Source organism: Zalophus californianus, chromosome 3 (assembly GCF_009762305.2).
Source record: "Zalophus californianus isolate mZalCal1 chromosome 3, mZalCal1.pri.v2, whole genome shotgun sequence".
Classification (NCBI taxonomy): domain Eukaryota; kingdom Metazoa; phylum Chordata; class Mammalia; order Carnivora; family Otariidae; genus Zalophus; species Zalophus californianus.
In genome coordinates this window covers 9,914,840-9,935,733 of record NC_045597.1, presented here as the reverse complement: position 1 = coordinate 9,935,733, position 20,894 = coordinate 9,914,840, and the positions used below count along the sequence as shown (strand labels likewise).

General features: G+C 37.8%; 1 protein-coding gene across 7 annotated transcripts in view; it reads right to left on the bottom strand.

The window, feature by feature from the left end:
* FGF14 (fibroblast growth factor 14) overlaps positions 1-20,894 on the bottom strand; it is a 610,229-nt gene that overhangs the window by 147,449 nt on the left and 441,886 nt on the right. Inside the window, exon 1 of one of the 7 annotated variants that reach the window (XM_027591060.2) lies at positions 8,011-8,135. The exons of the other annotated variants lie outside the window; for them this stretch is intronic. The gene's annotated coding sequence lies outside the window, so the exon portion shown is untranslated. Of the gene's footprint in view, positions 1-8,010; positions 8,136-20,894 lie in introns of those variants that run through there. 7 annotated transcript variants of the gene reach the window in all.

The window sequence follows — 20,894 nt, the reverse complement described above, 5'->3', positions numbered from 1 at the left end:
AAGGAATCAAGGGCATCTGTTGAAATTAAAGTACCCAAGGCTTTCAGTGAGTTATATTGCAAACAATATATGGTATTGCATTAACCATGTAAACAAGAATTACGGTAGATGCATAGTTTTATTAGCTTTCTTAAGAGAAATTGTCGAGGAATAAACTGGGAACTTTGCATGAAAAGACATGTTTTTAACTTTTTAGCACATATTTGTTTCAGGGCCAGGAAGCATTTCCCTGAGTGTACTATGCCAAGAGAATAATCAGGACAGTAGTTGAATTTCAGAAAATCACTGCACATGAAAAGGACCGATCAATAGCTTCTCCAGAGTTGAGACTTATACATTTGAGAAATAGGATTTCGAAGCAGGTATAATCCCATTTTGTCTGTTCACATCTAGAGCTACACAGAGACCTCCACCCAAGGGACAGAGCTGGCTGTATGAATAGTTAGTTGAAAGCCGTACTGATACATCCTATAAAGCTGCTTCCATTTAAGGAAGGTGTAGTTATCTGAGCTCGGCTTCCTTCTAAGTTTCTGCTTCAGACATTTGTCTTCCAGCTGCTTCTAGAAGGAGATGACAGTCATAAAATCTTTTGTAAACCAAGGCCACACCGTCCAGAATCTCTAAAGCAGCAGGGTAGGGAGCAGGAAGAAGGCATTGAAAGATACCTATTCATCACAGTTGACATGGACACTTTCAACTAGAGAGGAGAAACGTTTAAACCAAAGGTCATGAAAAGAAAAGGAAACAAAACAAAACTCCTGGAAATCAATGTGGAAGTTCCATAAAAGATGATGCAGAATTTAGCCTTGGATTTAGAATTCAGTTGTGACAAGTTCTCTGTATATTGAAAACCCAAACCTTCTGCATAATTTATCAGGAAGTAGTGCCTCTTACCATTTTTATTTATTAAGGCTTAAGATAAATGGCATTTCATAACAATTTCTTCAAAGAATCCTTAATGGCACATCAATCACTAATACTCCACAATATAGCTACAGGAATGGATCAATTCACCTTGAAAAACAAGAGAAGAAATCCTTCCCATGTTCTGTTTAAGGGTATTTTCAAAAGCCAAGATATTTAACTGACTCATTCAGCAGGCATTTCTTGAACATCTACTTTATTCCAGGCTCTCTGCTAGGAGCTGAGAGGGACTAGTAGCCAAAGCAGACTGCTGTCCATTATTCTCAGCACCCGTAAGCCAACATAGGACGTGGGTCCTGAAATAATGAGGCTGCACGAACAGAAAGGGCCAACACTAATTGTAACAGTAGGAAGAGTAACAGCAGGTCACCTCCTGAGCATATACTTCGGGCTGGGAACTAACTCTAAGTGCTTCATCTATATTGACTCATTAATCCCATAGCAACCTTTTGAGGTAGGTGGCATTATTATCCTCACTTTACACATGAACAAGCTGAGGCACAGAGGGGTATGTGTCTTGCCCAAGATAGCACACAATGGAATTGGCATTGAAGCCTCGGGAGCCTGGCTTCCCGCCTATCTGCATACCATTCAGCCTGGCTCTGGTTGAGGATCCCCGTGTACTCAGAACACACAGAGGTCGCAGTGACTCACTGAAAGCACACAGTGAGGGGACACTGATAGATTAGAGGACAATGACTGACATGGCGGGCCCGGGCGAAACTGTATTAGAGAATGTTTAATCCAAAGAAAGTGAATTTAGTTGTTTTCCAATATTTGTGGGGCTGTCATGAAGACAGAGAGTGGAATTATTTAGTCTTGCTTTGGAAGAAAAAAATAAGACATGAGTAGAGTGATACCAAGATTGAGTCTAAACAAAGGTGGTGATTGTCATCTCTGTGATTACTACTATATTCCAGGTGTCTAGAAGAGTGCCTGTCATATACTAGGAGCTCAATAAACAAATGATTAATAAATGAATAAATTAATTCATAAAGGTGGAGAAATTTAGCTGTCCAGTGACAGAAAGAATCAATTCTTCCACAAAGTAACGACTTCCCTGGCACTGAAGTGTCCAAGAAGAGATTGGATGGTTGTCCAGGGAACTGGGGAGAGAATTACTGCTTTGCATGCTCTAATTTCAGGCCTGCTTTGAAAAAAAAAAATCATCCACCTAAAGATAAAAAACAAATATGAGAAAAAGACAACTTCATTTTAAAAAATGGAAGCTATCATTACTGTCAAAAGACCAGTTTAGGACTATGGTCCCTCCCCTCCCCTCGCACACGTGAGGAAGTATGGCAAGCTCTATCCCTTTCCTCTCCCGAGGGGCTGGATTATGGACAATTAGGAATTGAGGCAAAGTGGGCACTAGAGAGGAGGTGGGGGGAGAAAAGAAAATTATTTCTTACTAAGTTGGTAAAGGAAAACAGACAGAGCTTGCTTACTAGAGCAAAGGTTTAGAAGACGGAAATCTACGGCAGTTGAAAGACTGAGAAAGTTTTGATATATTATAAAATGAACTGTGGGGTGTAGAGCTGCAGACCAGCCAGGCATATTTTAACAGAAGTGAGACCTACTCAAATCTGGAAGGAAATTTGCGGATTATGTATTCAATTTTCATTTTTTTTGTATTTCAAGTTTCTTTAACTCTTACTTTAGTTCATAAATATAGTTGCATAGTCACAGAATGCTCACTCAACCAATTCCATTATTTGGACAAGTTTTTGGGATGCGGAGTGGGCAGGAAGCAGTGAAGTGGGGTTGCTGGTTGAGGATCCAATCCTCCTGCCCGCCTCCTCCCCCCACTTCTGAATGGACACTTAAGTCCTGAGTCTTGACTTTTAAGTCCTTTGCTTAAATTGGATTTATGGTTTGTAGCTTTGGGCACCAGATCCATATTTTTAATTTCTAAAAAAAAGAAAAACAATGCTGGGAGAGGCACCACTCAGGGAGCACCACTCCATTCAGTGTGTGAAGTTCCTCTTTGCCCAAAAGCCTTTCCGACCTGTAACTGATCTGGAATAGGCCCCTGAAAACAATCACAGTGTCTTAGAGAAGAGCCAGAAGAGCTGGAGCCTCAAATGAGGATGGGATCTGGAAGGTCTGCAGTTATACCTCAGTAAGGCTGGGCTCAAATGACAAAGAATAGCACAAGCAAAACGAGAAGCAAAACTTTGAAACACTATACTGAGAAACGCCACTTAACTATGTGCATGCCCATGCCTGTTATTTCCTCTTTTCTTTACAATAAAGCTTTTTAGGTATTAAAGAAATCCCAACATTTTTACTAATTTTTAAATCTTGGTTCAGTCCTTCAGCACACATGTACATAACCAGATTTTAAAACTCCTCCTTCAGATCCAACTTCACACAAAAGACCCAAATCCACTAGGAAGCCTAAGGTATTTTCCTTCTTAAGGAATTTACAACTTTATGTGGACTTCAAGTTGGATGGGATAGAAAACAGATCAACAATAATAATAAAAGACTTAAATGTTCATTCAGAGAGTACCACCAGCCAAAGAAGAGGGAATCCTTTGTAATGAACTGAAACACGTGTGGTGTCGACATAATTACTAAGGGCTGGTCATTCTAGTCCAGGTGGTCAGTGGAAAGCCTCAGAGGGAGTGTGAGGTGTGAACAGGGTCAGAGATGGCCAGGATGTGGAAGGGGGACCGAGACAGGGGCTTGCCAGGTAAAGGGAATGTCCTCATGGGGAAAGTAGCTTCTGAAGCCATGTTGATGGACAAGACAGGTTAAGAGGGTTTGCCATACCAGGTTGATGGCAATCTGCGGGTAGCTCTGGGAACACCTGAGCTCAACCTGAGCAGTCTGCACATTAAACAGTGCAGAGATAGGAAGATGTTGTGTCTGTTTTGCTTCATTGAGAAATGATCTGATGTTGTTACATTTTAGAGAGCATTGTCCACTGTAGACCACTACTCTACACACAATGAATGCTCAGTAAAATAAATATTAAAGATTAAACCTGAGAAGCTCATTTGATTATGTTTCTAAATTACCAAACCTAAAATTCTAAGGTTTGCTGTAGAGAATGTTAGATGTGTGTATGTGTATGTGTGTGTGTAATGAAATATAAAGACTAGTTCTGTTAAATGCTATGACTTTAGGTCTTTAGGTCATTCAAGATTATTCCTACTGGCATTTTCAGAGCGGATTAATTTAAGTAATACTGTAAGCAAGCTTGCTCTGTTCCTTCATGAAGACTGATATGCAACAAGATCATTAATAGGAAAAAAAAAAGCTTTGAATCCCTATCAATATTCCTCTGAAATGTGCTCATGTAGCTAAACAAATTGCTATAATATCTCCCCAATCAACCCAAAGACAGACAATTTTAAAAGGCCACATCTTCTTCTGAGATTACCTTTTGACAAAAAATAGCAACAACAACAAAAAATACTTCTCAAAAGATATATTTCTACTTACTTATGTATAATCATGAGAAAGCCTCAAAGGGAGTATCAATTAAAAACAAAGTTTAACTATCATTTATTGGGAAGACAGATTTCGTGTAAAAACAGATGAGAAAAATCTGGGCTGCGGTTTCCACCTCCCTGGGTAGCTATCATCTTTATTCATGTACTAACATATTTGAAGAAATGAATTTGTGTCACAAATTTGTAAATTTTGTGTCACAACATCAGGACTGTAATGCGTATTTTCTGGAGTTTAAAGCTTAAAAGAGTTATAGAATTATTCTATGCCCCCAAATTTAATCATGGGATGCAGAAATAAAGAGAAAAGACACAACCAAAGATGTTTACAAAACAACATTTGGAGAAATTACTCCATTTCCATGTTGGGAAACAAATAGCAAACCACTGATCAAAAGTAAAGTATCAAGGTGATGTTTCATTGATGAAAGGGGGATAAAGCTTTACTATATGCTTATTTGACCTAGAAATTTTAATGCAAGCTATTTCAATCTTAACCAGATTGCATTACCCATGGAATATATGAAGAAAATTTGAATCTGAGAACATACCTCATTGTCCTATTATTGCTCAGTTCGTAAGGGATGGCATTGACTCTAAATCTGACATGTGTTGGGCTTTGAAAGAGCCTTTACTTTGTGGAGCTGTTATCCTTCACATCGATATATTTATCATACACATATATATTCACACTAGTTCCTTTTCCTCTACACCTGTCAACATAGTACCCTGTATCAAGGCTGCTCCTGGATAGGCCCTGTTATGAAATGATCTCTTATCCTCTCAGTGGGGAAACAGTCTTTATTTCCTTGATATTTCCTGGATATTTTATGAAACCATCTTTGTTGAGTTTTAAAACTCAATTTATTTAGACAAAACAAAACATAGTTTCTCTATAGGGAAAAACATTCCAGTTAACTTCTGATACAAATCTTGACTCATGCCAAGGCCTGAACACAAGGTAAGAAGTGCTTATGTGTAGATTTCAGAGCCTTTCTTGGGAGGGGGTTTGGCATTCTTGTTTCTTTCCTCATCAGTTCGGGTCTGTGGAATACCAGTAAGTTTCATTTGCAAAAAGCATTTCCTGGCTCACCTGAGAAAACACTGATCATGTGAAACAGACTAATTCCGACTTCTCAGGACTCCTTTATGAAAGCTTTGTCTGCTTTGCTATGCAGTGTACCAGGGAGAGCCGTTTGGTGAATGCTGTTCATTTAAGTCCTTCCATTAAAATGAGGTCTGTGGTTCATAAGGTCATCCCAGAAAGACAAAGCTTTAAATAAAATTGGGACTAAAAAAGGAACCCTCAAATCTCAGAGAGGACAGCATAAAATAGTTTATAACAATATGGGTTGTAACAATTCTCTACTCCCACACAGCCTGCATACTGGAACAAAATGTTTCCCAGTCCGCGAAGAGAATTTATGCCTCTGTACATTCATGAAAGCAGACAAGATCACTGGGAACCCTAGAACTACCCTGGTGATGCCATGCACAGCAAAACATGCAGCCGGATTGGTGCACGTGCTTCCGCCAGCCCTGTGCTCAGACATCTGCAGGACTGACTCCAGATAGGATGGGATTTGGGACAAAGGTGGAGCCAGTTACTCTCTTTCCAGATTGGTGAGCTGGGTAGGTGCTTAACCTTTCAAATCCCGTTTTCTCATCTGTATGAACACAAGTAAGATAACGTCTACCCATCTAGGTAGGACCACTAATGACATCAGGTGTATACACACACACACACACACACACACACACACACACACACACAGGTTTGAGAACTGTAGCTGGCACTTAGAAGAGGGTAAATGGGGTTAAATTTTCCTCCTCTTCTGCCATTTATTGTCATTGTTCCTTTTTTAGGAATTTCAATTGGAATATCTAATATCCAAATCTTTGGTGAAATTGGAAACAGTAATACAGAGAGATGGTAGTTTGTAGAGAGACCCTCTACCCTCTGCTCTGCACCTCTTCCCCTACAGGAGCCCCACCAGTCACCATGCTCTAGATGCTTGGACCCTCACAATGCCCTTGCCCATCCCTCTCCTCATAGGTGTAAAAAGTCACCTGATTCTAGATGCTCCCCAAATGGTCCCTTGTCTCCCAGCATTCAAATAGGAGCATCCCAGGGGAACTTTTCAGAGCTGGCTCTTTCCAAAAAGCACCCTCATTCCTAGAGATATCAAGATGCATTCCTACCTTCCCATGCTTCCCACACGGAGGGAATGGCCCTCATGTTCCGCTCTGTATATTCCAATAGGAAATAGTAGGAGCATTGGTAATGGCAGTAACTATAATAATGATAACCATCACTTGAGACAGTATATGTGTCAAGCACAATACTCAGAATTCTGTAAACATTACTTAACATGACCCTGAGAAAACCATACAAATCAATTGTTATTACCTTAATTTTATTTACTTAAACACATATGTGTAATTTGTGAGTTAACCAGGTAAGGAATTTGACAATGTTCGCATAGTACGCGTTGTAAATCTAGGTTTTGATTCCTGTTTGCAAAGCTGCTGGATGTAGTAGTAAATAATTATAAAGTTTCCATTTATTCCATGCCAGTCACAGAGCTATCTTCTCATCTAGACTTCTGATGGGGTACGTGAGAGATGGGGAAGAAAACGCAGAATAAAGCTTTACATATAAGCACAGAGCACGAGATCGTGTATGTCACAAGCAGAGACTGAGCCAGGGACAAAGAGAAGTCATCCAATTATTTGATAGGACTTATGGTATCATTGTTAAGAGTATCAATGCCTAAGTTTTAAGATATCTAGAGTTTTCAGAGCAGGGAAGAGAAATAAGGAAATGGACAACTCGCTGTCAATACAAAGATGCAAAAAAACAGCTTCTGTTTTAGATTTATTTGCTGTTTTTAAAAATATATTCCTTATTCAAAGTCATCATTTCCCCCTAAGGAAAAATGCCATGTATTACAGAGAGACTTTTGAGATGAAGATTTCCATATAAGTTCTCTTCGTACATTCTTCAAAAAGTGTTTTAGAAACAAAGGAAAATGATCTTCACCCTAATTGCTTACCATTTAGCCACATACATTATTTGGGCATCAGAAAAGGCTCAGTAAAAACTAATTAAGATCAAGACATTCTTAACTTGATAATTCTCTTAACAGCAGAGAGGAAGTGTTTATGCTTTGCAATTACGTGGGCCATTGAACACGTGAAGTAAAAGGAATTAAACTTGTTATGACTCACTACCATGCCCCCAAAATACCCCAATCCCAGTGTTACCTGGTTTAAGGGAAAATGAATTTGCAGAAAACAATGAGGTACTTTGTCCCCAAATTCCCAGAATCTCCAGGAACAAAATCTGCAGTTTGAAAGTACACCGACCTTACCACTGTGCAGTGGGAAGAACCCTGGGGGTCAGCCGGTGTCGTCTGTCTGGTTAAATCATAAGCCACAGCCTCCCAAATCTCTCTGTGAAGTGGACATAAACATACTTGACCAACCAACATCACAGGATGTTACATGAAACCCATACATCATTTTAAAGGAGTAAGGAGCAAAAATCAAGAAATGAGGCTTAAATGGTGGATAAGTATCCAAATCTTATGTCAAAAATGAATTCTATCCTGAGATTACGTACGTCAATAAATTAAAGCAGGCAAGTGACAAGATCCCGTGGAGACGCTTAAAGTATTGCTCTGGTCACAGACTGTTGGACGTGAGGCAGGCAGTTAAAATACCATCCCTGTGACCATGCCACAGGTGATCTTCTTCTCAAGTGACAGCGGTGGGATGGTGACAAATGCACAGATGTCAGAGGTATGGAGGAGGCAGAAACAATAGGATGAATTCTAACAGCAGCTTGCTCTCTGCACGGGCTGCCTGCTGGTTAAAACTGGCCTCTGCATCCTTTCCAATGGCTATTTCCTGTGCACTGTCATCACCTCTCCATCCAATACCTGCTTCTGCAGGTGTTTCCTGACCTCTGCCCCCAAGTCAGCTTGCCTTATGCTCTCACAGTGCCTTATTCAAGTGCTGATGTTGCATTGACTGTGTTGCGTTGTGATTATCTGCTCATGGGATGGTCTTGGCAAAAGGGCCTTTGCATAAAGCGTTAAGGTAAAACCCTTACCGTGGTGAGATTATCCTGGATAATTTGGGTGGATCCAGGGTAATTACAAGGGTCTTTATGAGAAGAGTGAAAGGAAGATATGATTATGGAATAATTATAGGGCAGATGCAACGTTGCCGACTTTGAGGATGGAGGAACAGCCACGTGCCAAGGAACCCACATGGCCCCTAGACGTTGGAAAAGGCAAGGAAATGGATTCTGCTCTAGAGCCTCCAGAGAAGAATGCAGCCCTACTGACACCTGGATTTTAGCCCCGTGAAACCCATGTCAGAATTCTAACTTACAGAATCATATAATAAATGTGTATTGTTTTAAGCCACTGCATTTGTGCTAATTTGTTACAGTAGCAATACTAAGTGATTACCCTTGCACCAGACTGTTAGCATCTCAAGGGAAGAACTACATCTTTGACCCCTTGAAGCATCACATAGGTAGGCCCTCTGTGTTTGTGAAGCACTTTCTTTCTTTTTTTAAATATAATTTAATTTTATTGTGTTACTTAATCACCATACATTACATCATTAGTTTTTGATGTAGTGTTCCATGATTCATTGTTTTCCTATAAGCACTTTCATTGGCTACCACAGCCTCCCTCTACCTTTCCTGCCCTTTTAAAAATCACTTTCCCCCTTGTAGAAATATGGAAAAATAATTAAGAAAGAGTGTTAATAAAAACAGGCTTTGGCTTCCTTTGCATTTGGAATGGCCCTGGAGCATTTTACAGGTGTTTTCATACATCTTAACTCAATGGAGATTTACTCTCTCCAGCTAAGATTGGATTGTATCCACAGGATGATTAAAATAATGTACAAATATGGAAGACAATATTAAAAAATTAAAATGGTTGTGTTGCACACGAAAGTAAACCGTTAAACTTGCTTTTGTGTGATTATTCCGTATTCCGTATTCCATAACCAGTACTGCTATTGAAGGAACACCACCCGCATGGCCCTTACGTTTATAAAATAGTCACAGTGGACAGAATCTTAGGGAGTTATGTATTACTGCAGTGAACCCCCCAACTTTCAGAGGAACTGAGACACATCTTTGTCTGAAGTACAAGGAAGCAGGATCAGAAGATCCTGCCCCACACCCAGGGCTACTCGGTGTGTATAAAGTAGGGAATGTTCACTCTCACTGCTTGTGCCGGGATGCTCTCTATAACACATTAAACTGCTTGCCACATACCTGTTAACAGACTCTTCATTAATTACCTTAGAGTGGGTGTTGGTTGGGAAACTGAGCTTCTCAAACTTCCTACAATGATTTTGGATATTTAATAAATTTTCTCACTTTAAGATTTTAAAAAAAGTCGCGCCTGGGTGGCTCAGTCGTTAGGCGTCTGCCTTTGGCTCAGGTCATGCTCCCAGTGTCCTGGGATTGAGCCTGGCGTCGGGCTCCCTGCTCGGCGGGAAGCCTGCTTTTCCCTCTCCCATTCCCCCTGCTTGTGTTCCCTCTCTCGCTGTCTCTCTCTCTGTCAAATAAATAAATAAAATCTTTAAAAAGAAAGATTAAAAAGAAGGAAGACGTGGAGGGATTCTACTCCGCAACAATGGGAGCAGTCATGGAGACTCAAATATATTTGCACTTTTAATTTTGCCCTTCTGGCAGAATTTGCATTTGCATCATTGAGAGCCTCTTGTGGAAAAAGAAAAAAACATATTAATTCTACTGTAACCTGAGATAACAATGTAAAATAGATAAGACTTCTTTTGTTACCCATTTAAGGGCCATATAAAGAATATTAATTTATCCAGCGTAGAACATTTTTTCAAATCATTAAACCTGGGACTTTGAAAATAAATTATTTTTTAAATATATCTTTGATATTTCAACTTTAGAGACTCAGTTAATATTAATATTTATCTCTGGATTTCCTTTCCTAGATTAGGGTCTAACCATACTTCCTTTTTTCAGAAATTTAATGTGGGTACACACTTCAGAGATCTTACACACCGTTAATCTCTTAATGACTGCTTGGGAAGGATCATTTTACTTTTTCTGACGTATATTAAGTCATATTTTTAAAGAATTCATTGGATTGTCAATGATTTTCAAAGTCTGATAATTTCATTTCCTTTCAAATGCCTTGAATCCTTTACAAAGTGAAGGTCATCAATTTCAGGACATAATTCTATCAGGTGAAAGGCTTTATGCACTTTTCCGCTTCCCCCTTTATTTCCTTCCCCTCTTCATTCATTCAGAGTTGGTTTTGCAGAGTACAAATGCCTTGTTCTTATCCTGGACATGAATATCACACGTTCTTTCACATCAGGCAAAGAATCATTCAAATATGTGAAACCTTTTAAAGGCACATGAAAAATAATTACTCTCATTAAAAGGGGCACTAAGATACACACACAGCTGTCCAAGAGATGTCACTTCAGCAAATGAAAACGTAGAAGGTAAGAATGGCATCAGTATGCAAAGAATCAACTTTCTATACTTCATATTAGGAATTAGAAAGGGCAACATCTGATGTCTGATTGTCAAATGGCCAAAATGTGTAGGGAGGAATTTGTGAGAACTATCTGAGGTACCTTTAGGCATATTTTACACCACAAATGCTCCAGGGATTCTCAAATATTTTTACTTAAATACTTTCAGTGGTAGAGGAAGGTAAGTGGTCATGTTCACTGGTGAATCTGAGGGATGTAGTCCCAAATAGCACCTGGTTAGGAGGAGTTCCTTTGGAATCTTGATTCTACCCAAATTTTTTGAAATTTGAATTTTGAAATGTTTATTCTAGTCAATAATCAGTTTTTATTTGTTATAAAGTAGTTTAAATTACTTACCATAACTAAAATTGATGCTGCATGAAGATATACTTATGGGTTCTCATACTCCCAAATACTGCTCTGTTCCGTAAGGGTATCATACCCATTTTCAAAGGATGCTAGCCAGCCAGAAAATGCTTGTTTGCTATTGAGGCGGAACAATAATGCCCCCTGAACAATTTTATCATTTTGAGTTCATGTCACCAGGTCAGTTTCATCTACATCTTTTGCCTTCTATTTTCTAAATCAGTCCTCCTTCCACACCCCATACAAAATTTAAACCTATCACTGACACTGAAGGGTTGTGTCTTTTCTTTTCATACTTGCCTACATTCCAGAGCTCCCTTTGCATTTTCAACATCCCATGCATTTCACCTCTGCTCATCTAGCATCACTCTCCAGGCATTATACTGTTCCTCAACAATTGTATGGGCACCATTCACATTCACTATTAGAACCCACAAACATTGGGTTCTAATAGTCAGATTTCCTCATGGAGTGATGAGGCAACAAAAGATTCCAAACAGAAGATAATACTGGCTTACCAGAGGGGTATATGAAGAAAAGAAATCCACTTTGAAGTAGAGAAAGAGATGAGAAATGAAGTCAGATCCTTTCTCAAAGCTTGAGGAAAGTTACTATTTTTCCTGTGTGTATGTGGGTACACACGGGCAGACACATGTGTGGATCCCTGTGTGTTATATCTGAAATATTGCAATGCTGTATCATATCCATAGTACATCAACACAATGAATTAGGAGAATTCTTTCTTATCTGGCTCTGGCTATGACTAACCATGAGGCCATAATATGGGAATTCACATGTTGAGGTACTTGTGTGTTACCTTAGCTATAAAATAAGATGATTGAACTGGATGACTTTTAAAATTTCTTCTAGGCAAGACATAGAAGAGACACTATAGCTCAAATAAAGATAAAAAATTAGGAAGTAAATAATCAGCAACTTTACCTTTTCTTCCAAGTCCAGATTTTCAAACTGATTTCTATTAATGTTCTTAAGAATGAAATTAGAAAGATGATCTGCTGGGAGATGTGTCGTTATGTGTATAGAAGACAAGGGCTCTGATCAAATAGATATGTTGAATGTTCTCACCAGGTCCAAGGTTTGGCCCTCACTATGTGCATGAAGTTTGGTAATTTACAAAGCACTCTCATGTGCATTATCTCATTTGAGTCTTACTCATGAGGCAAGCAAAATAGACACAATTACATTAACGCATCTGACAAATGAGGACTAAAGGTTAGAATGACCGAGTCATTTATTCTGAAGTACACAACTCTAAGCTGAAGGAACTCTTCAAGACCAGGGAAGTTCGGGATGGGGCCTCTACTAACACCAGCATCAAATTGTGCCACAGAATTCATTGAAGCACTCTGATTTCTTGTCAAGTCTATCCCAGCCTCTCCGGAGTATTTGTTAGTAAGAATAAAGCTGTTGCAGACTATTTATAGCAGCCTGGAGCATGGAATTCGCCATTTCATCTTTCTTGTAGACTTTAAGAGCTAAGCCAAAAATAGGATACACGCAAATCTTTTTATTACCCTTTGCGAGGTAAACCCATGTGTTTTTTAACATTCGGGAAGGTGGTTGGGTAATCTACAATTTTGTTGCTGTTAGCAACTGTCGGGGAATGAATTTGGAGAATGAAAGAATAACTCAATTTTTACAATAGAACACAAAAGCCTTAAAATAATTCCATCTGGCAGTATTAGCAGTATAATAGCATGGCACATACAATATACAAAAGATGTACATCTAGAAACAATTATTGACAAAAATATCCATCTTTGTCCCAGATTTTATTAGAAATTAGAACTGAAAATAAATTTTAGTCAGTCATGTTTAAAAAAATCAAATCAAGGGGTGCCTGAGTGGCTCAGTTGTTAAGCATCTGCCTTTGGCTTGGGTCATGATCCCAGGGTCCTGGGATCAAGCCCCGCATCGGGCTCCCTGCTCCGCGGGAAGCCTGCTTCTCCCTCTCCCACTCCCCCTGCTTGTATTCCCTCTCTCACTGTGTCTCTCTCTGTCAAATGAATAAATAAAATCTTTAAAAAAAATCAAATCAAAAGCTGGTCAAGAATTTTCTTCCAACATTTTCTTCTAAATGACTTCCAAAAAAATTTGGAACTCCTGACTTGATCATACCTATAAATCATAAAATCTCTCTCAATTTTTGTCAAGATACTGATTTTCTTTCTACATTCAGGATATGGTGATTTAAAAAGAAGATAATATTTCCTAATTGCCAGTTTCTCTGAGAGCTAGGATTCAAAATTTAGAAAGCAATTTTACTGCTAGTTATGACCAACTAACCAGTTTAAGATCAACTTTCATACCATATATGAAAGCTACGTACTTTAAAAGAGAAAAGAAGGAAATTTGATTAAAGGTCCTAAAAAGTTTCCCACACAATGGACTTAAGGGGCCAACATCTAAAAGAAAAGGAAAACATATGGATGTGAGCACAGTATTATACATCACTCTTTCTCTCAAGAATTTGCTGTTTCAGAAGTAGAGGAAGAAAAGAGGCTGAAAATCAGAGCAAAGCTTTTGGCAGTCCACAATGTTGGAGACAAAAATTGGAGACAAAATTGAAGATTAAATTGGAGCTCCAGCATGCCAATGAGTAGTGCCCTTGGTAAACATCCAGGATTTCAATTGGAACCCCTACAAAGATATTCCTTAGCCAAAAAACAAACTAGAAATAGACAAGCTAACACACACACAGACACACACACACACACACACACACACACACACACACACACACCCCATCCCGCACCCACACAGGAAAGCCAACTTCAAATATATTTCAAATTAAAATAAATTGGGGTTTTTGCCCCTGCTCTAATTACTTACACATGCAAAGAATCTCCTCTCCAAGGAAGATAAAATCATAGGCAATTTCTACAGATTTCTATCCAAAATGTTCAGTACTCAAAAATTGCCAAAACTATGAAAAATATAAAAGATCCAAGAGAAAAACAGAATATAAAAACAGATGTTTAGATCACCCAGATAAGAGTTAAAAGACTTTGACTTTGACGTACTGTGATTAATGTGTTTAAGAAAATAAAAGACATGATGGAGATCTAAACAGAGAACTAAAATAATCAAATGGAACTTTCAAAATTGAAAAAAACTATAATAGAAAGAAATCAGTGAGTTTAACAACAAAAGAATAGAGGACTAAATAACTGAAAACTAACTCAAATCAAAATATCCAAACTAAAGCACAAATCCATGAAATCTAGAAAATGTAGTAAGAACATGGGAGACGTAAGGAAAAGTACTGACATAAATGTAATTGAAGTTGCAGAAAGACAAGTGAGAGAACAGTGAAGAAATATTTGAAATATGTGAATATAATAAAAAAAATCTGAAGCTGACATAAAATCTCATATCCCAGATTCAGAACATGTTGCAAACCTCCTACAAGAAAAATACAAACAAAGTGACACCTAAGCACATCATGATAGAATTACTGAAATAAAAGGTGAGAAAAATCTTAAAAGGAGCCAGAGGAAAGTGAGTAGAGATGCCCTTCAGAGAAATGGTAATATGACAGTGGAATTTTCAGTAGGAAATAATGGAAGCCAGAAGACAAAAGGATGAATCATTATGTGATGGGAAAAAAACCCTTCCAATCAAGAATTGTACACTCAGTTAAAACACCACTCAAAGACAAACTAACGAAACATTCACTCAAACAAAACTGACAGAATTAATAACAAGTAGACTGCACTAAAATAGTAACCATTATAATAATAATAAAAGAGATGTTTAGGCCAGAAAATAAAGTGTTTCCTGGATGAAAACACAAAAATGTAGGAAAAAATAAAGAGCAAGGATAAATATTTTAATAAATATTGAGTCTATAACATAACAAAAATAATTTCTTATGAGTTTTATATATACATAGAAATAAAAGCATGACAATAAGAAACAAACAAAAACCCTAGAGAGACTAAATGATAAACTATAATAAGGCCCTAATATTAAATGTGAAAAATATTCAAACTTGTATCAAACTCTGTAAGTCAACATTAAATGTGGTAATATCCAAGGTAACCACTAAAATATATTGCAATGGCTTTATAAACCTCAGGTTAATAATGGTGGAAAATGGAATAATAAATAATATTCTTGACATATTAAAAGAATATAAGAAAACAAAGAAACAGGAAAATAGAATAGATTGGACAAATAGAAAACAAATGTTAAATGTTACTGTTAAGTAATTTCATTAAATGTAAACGGACCGATATTCTAATTAAAAGTCAGAGATTGTCAGAGTGTATTTAAAGCAAAAACTAAAGCAAAACAAACATAAATTCATACTTACAAGATACCCACTTTAATTATAAGAATACAGAAAAGTTAAAAGTATGAAAAATAACACTATGCAAACACTAAACCAGAGCAAGCTGATGTAGTTACATTAAAAACAAGCAAAGTAAATATTAAAGCCAAAAGCAAGACATTATGATGAAAGGGTATGTCTACCAGGGAGATACAATCATTTCATATTAACCTGTAAAGAAGGCAAAAACTGAGATATGAGTTATCTAAATGAGATACAGAAAAATCCATAATCATAATGGGAAATTTTTAACATTGCTGTCTCCGTAACTGACAAAAGCGGAGACATGCGTGGAAAATCAATTTTTAAAAGACAAATTCGAACTGCACAATTAATGGACTTAATGTAGTTGATGTGCATAAAGTGTTGCATTTGGCTACTGGAAAAAATTGTGTTTTCGATCTTTATATTTCATTTGTTCTCAGATTATAGTGGATTTGACCTACCAATTTAGTGATTTATTTTATAAAACAGATAACTAGACAATCCCTAAATATTTGAAAATTAAATGAAACCTTCTAAATTATCATGACTAAAAGAATACACCACAATGGGAATTAGAAAATATTTTACTAGGGGTGCCTGCATGGCTCAGTCGGTTAAGCATCTGACTTCTTGATTTCTGCTTAGGTCTTGATATCTGGGTCATGAGTTCAAGCCCCCCATTGGGTCCCACGCTGGGCATGGAGCCTGCATAAGATTATCTCTCTCCCTTTCCCTCTGCCCCTCCCCGCTCTGGCCCCCCACACAGCTTGTGCATCACTAAATGCAAATTAAAACATAGCACAGCACAACTTGTGTAATGCAGCTAAAGGTAAATGCTTACAGGTAAATTTACAGTATAAAATTAAATGTATGTTTAAAGGCCTAAAATTAGTAAGCTTACAATTTATACTCTCAAGAAGTAAAAAATAAACAAACAAAAACCCAGCAAATTTAATCTAAGGAAAATAGAAGAAAATAATTAAGAACAGAATTTAATAAAACACAAAAATAGAAAATAGAAGAAACTGAGCCAAAAGTGGCTTCTTTAAAAAAAGATGAATAAATCTTAGTATATATCTTAACAAAACTGTTCCAGAAAAAAAGGGAAAAGGCAAAAGGCAAAAATATCAATATTAGGGAAAAAAGGGGGATATCACTATAGATGTGATGAACAACTCCGAGATAACATTAATGAATCTCCAAACACTGTTAAGTAAAAGAAGCCAGATACAAAATGCACATGTTGGATGATATCATTTATATAAAGCTTTTTCTAAAGATTTTATTTATTTATTTGAGAGAGAGAGAGTTAGCACAAGTGGGGGGAAGGGGCAAAGGGAGTGGGAGAAACAGACTCCCTGCTGAGCAGGGAGCCCAATATGGGGCTCGATCATGACCTGAGCCAAAGGCAGATGTGAAACTGACTAAGACATCCAGGGGCACCTCCCATTTTTTTTTTTTTTTAGAGAGAGAGAGAACGAATTGGGGGAAGGGGCAGGAGCAAAGGGAGGGAGAGAGAATCTTAAGCAGGCTCCACACCAAGTGCAGAACCTGACGTGGGGCTTTATCTCATGACCCTGATATCATGACCTGAGCCAAAATCAAGACCTGGATGTTTAACTGACTGATCCACCCAGGTGCCTGAAATCAAGTATTATTTTATTAGCAAGCAGGGGAGAGGGGTAGAAGGAGAGAGAGAATCCTGAAGCAGACTCCCTGCTAAGTGGAGAGCCCGACATGGGGCTTGATCCCGCTGAGATCATGACCTGAGCTAAGACCTAGAGTCAGACACATAACCAACTGAGCCACCCAGGCACTCCTATATAAAGCTTCGAAATCAGCAAAACTAATATATTGTGTTGGAAGTCAAGACAGCGCCTACCTTTAGGGTTTATTGATTGGAAAGTCCTGTGAGTGGGATTTCTGGGGCACTGTTCTGCTCTTGACCCAAGTGCTCCTTATGCAAGTGTATTCATGTGTGAAAATTCATTAAGTTGTATGTGATATGTGCACTTTTCAATGCACATGTTACATATCAATAAAATATCTATTTTAAAATCAGGATAGCATTAGACATACACGTCATCTTCAAGCTACAGGTCACTTGATAAACCTGCTGAGTGTTCACGTGAGGAATTTTCTACACCTTCAACTGTAGTCTTGCGTGAGAAATACTGAGAGGATTTTCTAATCAACAAAAAAACCAAACATCTTCTTAAAAAAGGAAAGCTAGAGATGGACAAAAAGAAGAATTATAGTGTTTCCCAAAAATTGGAGAGGAACACTTAATCTGTTAGGTTGTCTCCTGGATTTTATAGTCTTGCAAATTTTATGAACAATAAACATGAATAAAATCCTTTTAAAAAGATGGAGTGGAATTGCCCATAATTAAACAGAAGCATGTCAGAGAGAGAGGAGGTGGGAGCAGATAAACTAAAACCATAATTCTTAGCATCTCCCTCCCACTCCCCAAGGGGTGACTTCCAACCCAGATTGGGGAAAAATGTTCTCAAAACTTGCAACTTTTTCCCTACTTGAAAAGAAGTTTCTCTACACATTTTTCTTATTCATTATCAAGGAAACTTCAGGGGAGACGGTAGTTGTATCATAAGGGAGCAGACTTCACACTAGAAATCCAAAAATACAGAGTTGTAATCCTATTACATACCCCTGTGTACAGACTATATGATCCAAGAAAATTACTATATCCATACATTTCCACTTTTTTCACTTGAAAAATAGCCAAACTATGGGAAGAGCCCAGATGTCCATCAACAGATGAATGGATAAAGAAAATATGGAATACACACACACACACACACACACACACACACACACACACACACACACATAATGGAATATTACTCAGCCATCAAAAAATGAAATCTTGCCATTTGCAATGATGTGGATGGAACTAGAGGGTATTATGCTAAGCAAAATAAGTCAATCAGAGACGACAATTATCATATAATTCCACTCATATGTGGAATTTAAGAGAAAAAGCAGAGGATCATAGGGGAAGGGAGGGAAAAATAAAATAAAACGAAATCAGAGAGGAAGACAAACCATAAGACACTCCTAACTCTAAGAAACAAAGTGAGGGTTGCTGGAGGGGAGGGGGGTGGGGGGATGGGGTAACTGGGTGATGGGCATCAAGGAGGGCATGTGATGTGATGAGCACTGGGTGTTATATGCAACTGATGAATCACTACATTCTACCCCTGAAACTAATAACACAGTATATGTTAATTAACTGAATTTAAATAAAAATAAAAATAAAAAAATAAATAGGAAAAATAGGCATAATGTCTGTTTTAGAGTTTTTGTGAGGTTCAGTGTGGATGATGGTAAATTTTATGATAAGCTAAGAAATTTGTTCCCTTATGTTTACTCGCAACAATTGTAGGGTCTCAGGTTTATCATCTTAGCAACCCCTTTAGATTATTCAAAGTAACAGATCCTTAAAGAGGAGTAGACACATCCAGCCACTTTGCCAGGGGAATACCTACAAGAGTATACAAGGTCCCAGCATTAAGAATTCTTCTCGCTGACTGCACCTTCTACATTTTAGGGTTTTCTCTCTCTCTCTCTCTTTTTCTCTCTCTCAATATTTTTTCTTTTTGTTCTTCCTCTTTTTAGCTGCCTGATGGTAAGTAACTACTTTAACTCACAGTTTTCTTTATGGAATTCAGAGGTAGTTGAATGAAAGGGGTTCATATATTTCTTAAGAATAAACCCAATAGACAGGTATCAAAAATTCCTTTCTGTGCTATATAGTTTCTTAACTGCCATTTGAAACCCCATATCAGGATATACAGTATATCGCTCATCCACATTCTTCCTCATGAAACAAAATGCTTGCACCCACTATTGATACGACAGCCATGAGACCAGTATGTTTAATCAAACCACCTGTGTGTAATGCATTCTTTAAACGGAATCACCTTGATGCAAGTGCTAATAATCACAGAATAATCAACTCCCTGAAGCATAAAGGAATCCTCCTGACTTGTAAATATTTTCTTCACTAGGAAAATTACTATTTGCTGAGATTTTTACCAAAGGATGTTTTACTTGTTCTGAACCCTGTCATGGTGTTTGAGACTCTGAAGCTCCACTTCGTTGATCAGAAGCACATCAGTTTGGCCTACTTTCAAAAAACCAGCACTTTTGATACAAATCAATAGCTTTAGTCTTATGTTTGATTAATTCAACTTCTTAAAATTGAGAAGCTCCCTTATTTAGTGCTTCTCCTTCTCTTCTGAAGAAAGCTGGCTGCTGCTGTCAATTCCAACTGGTTAATATCCAATGGTTTTATTTTTCTCGTCCATCCAATCCTGCCAATCTAGATTATTTTCCAGTTTTTCATTCGATTTCTTTTTATTGCTCTCCTTAAATTCATTCATGTTGCCACTTAGGGGATGGGATGCTGTTCTTTAGGAATATGTTCAATATTACTTAACAGAACTTAAAAATGCAGATTGAAATTCCTAGGGGAACCTTGACATTCATTTATGTTGTAGATCGTGGTTGTGGGGATGATGATTGTGTGTGTGTGTGTGTGTGTGTGTGTGTGTGTGTGTGTGTGGTCATTCATTTTAGTTATGCTTTTCTTTCTGGACTTGTCACTGTTTCTGTATTTCCTCACTGAAGCTTTAATCCCTTCAAATGGGTTTTAGCTTAGTTGCTAGTATGACTGGGTCATATGTATCAAAGCTGTAAAAAAAAAAAAATTCTCTGCAGATGCCAACCCCTGTAGAATATGAGGTTTGTCAAGGTAAATCAAATACAGGTATCTGAAAGAATTGAGTTCTAGAAGTTACCAGGAGGCCTTAAACTGACTTTTACTAGAGTCTTCAGCAGGCTTCTTTTTTCTTTCTATCTTAATATTCACATCTGTGAATCTAGGAGAATGGTAGCATTCATCTGCCTAAAGGCAGAGTGTGGTAACAACCAGGGGGGGGGGTGGGGTAGGAGGCTGAGCACATCAATTTTTAAAATATATATAAATTTGGAATTGAACATACTTAAGTTTTCTGCTTTTATGCTTCATGTAGTATCTGCATCACACGGCATTCTTCATGCTTATCTTCTAATTTACACACATACACAACATACTTTCTTACACACAAACACACACAGCAAGAAAGAGAAAAACGCTCTTAGCAGCAATTGTCTCAAATGCAACAGATAAGATTGTAATTGTTTTGTAAATTATATGAGGTAGAATAAATATAGTATATAGG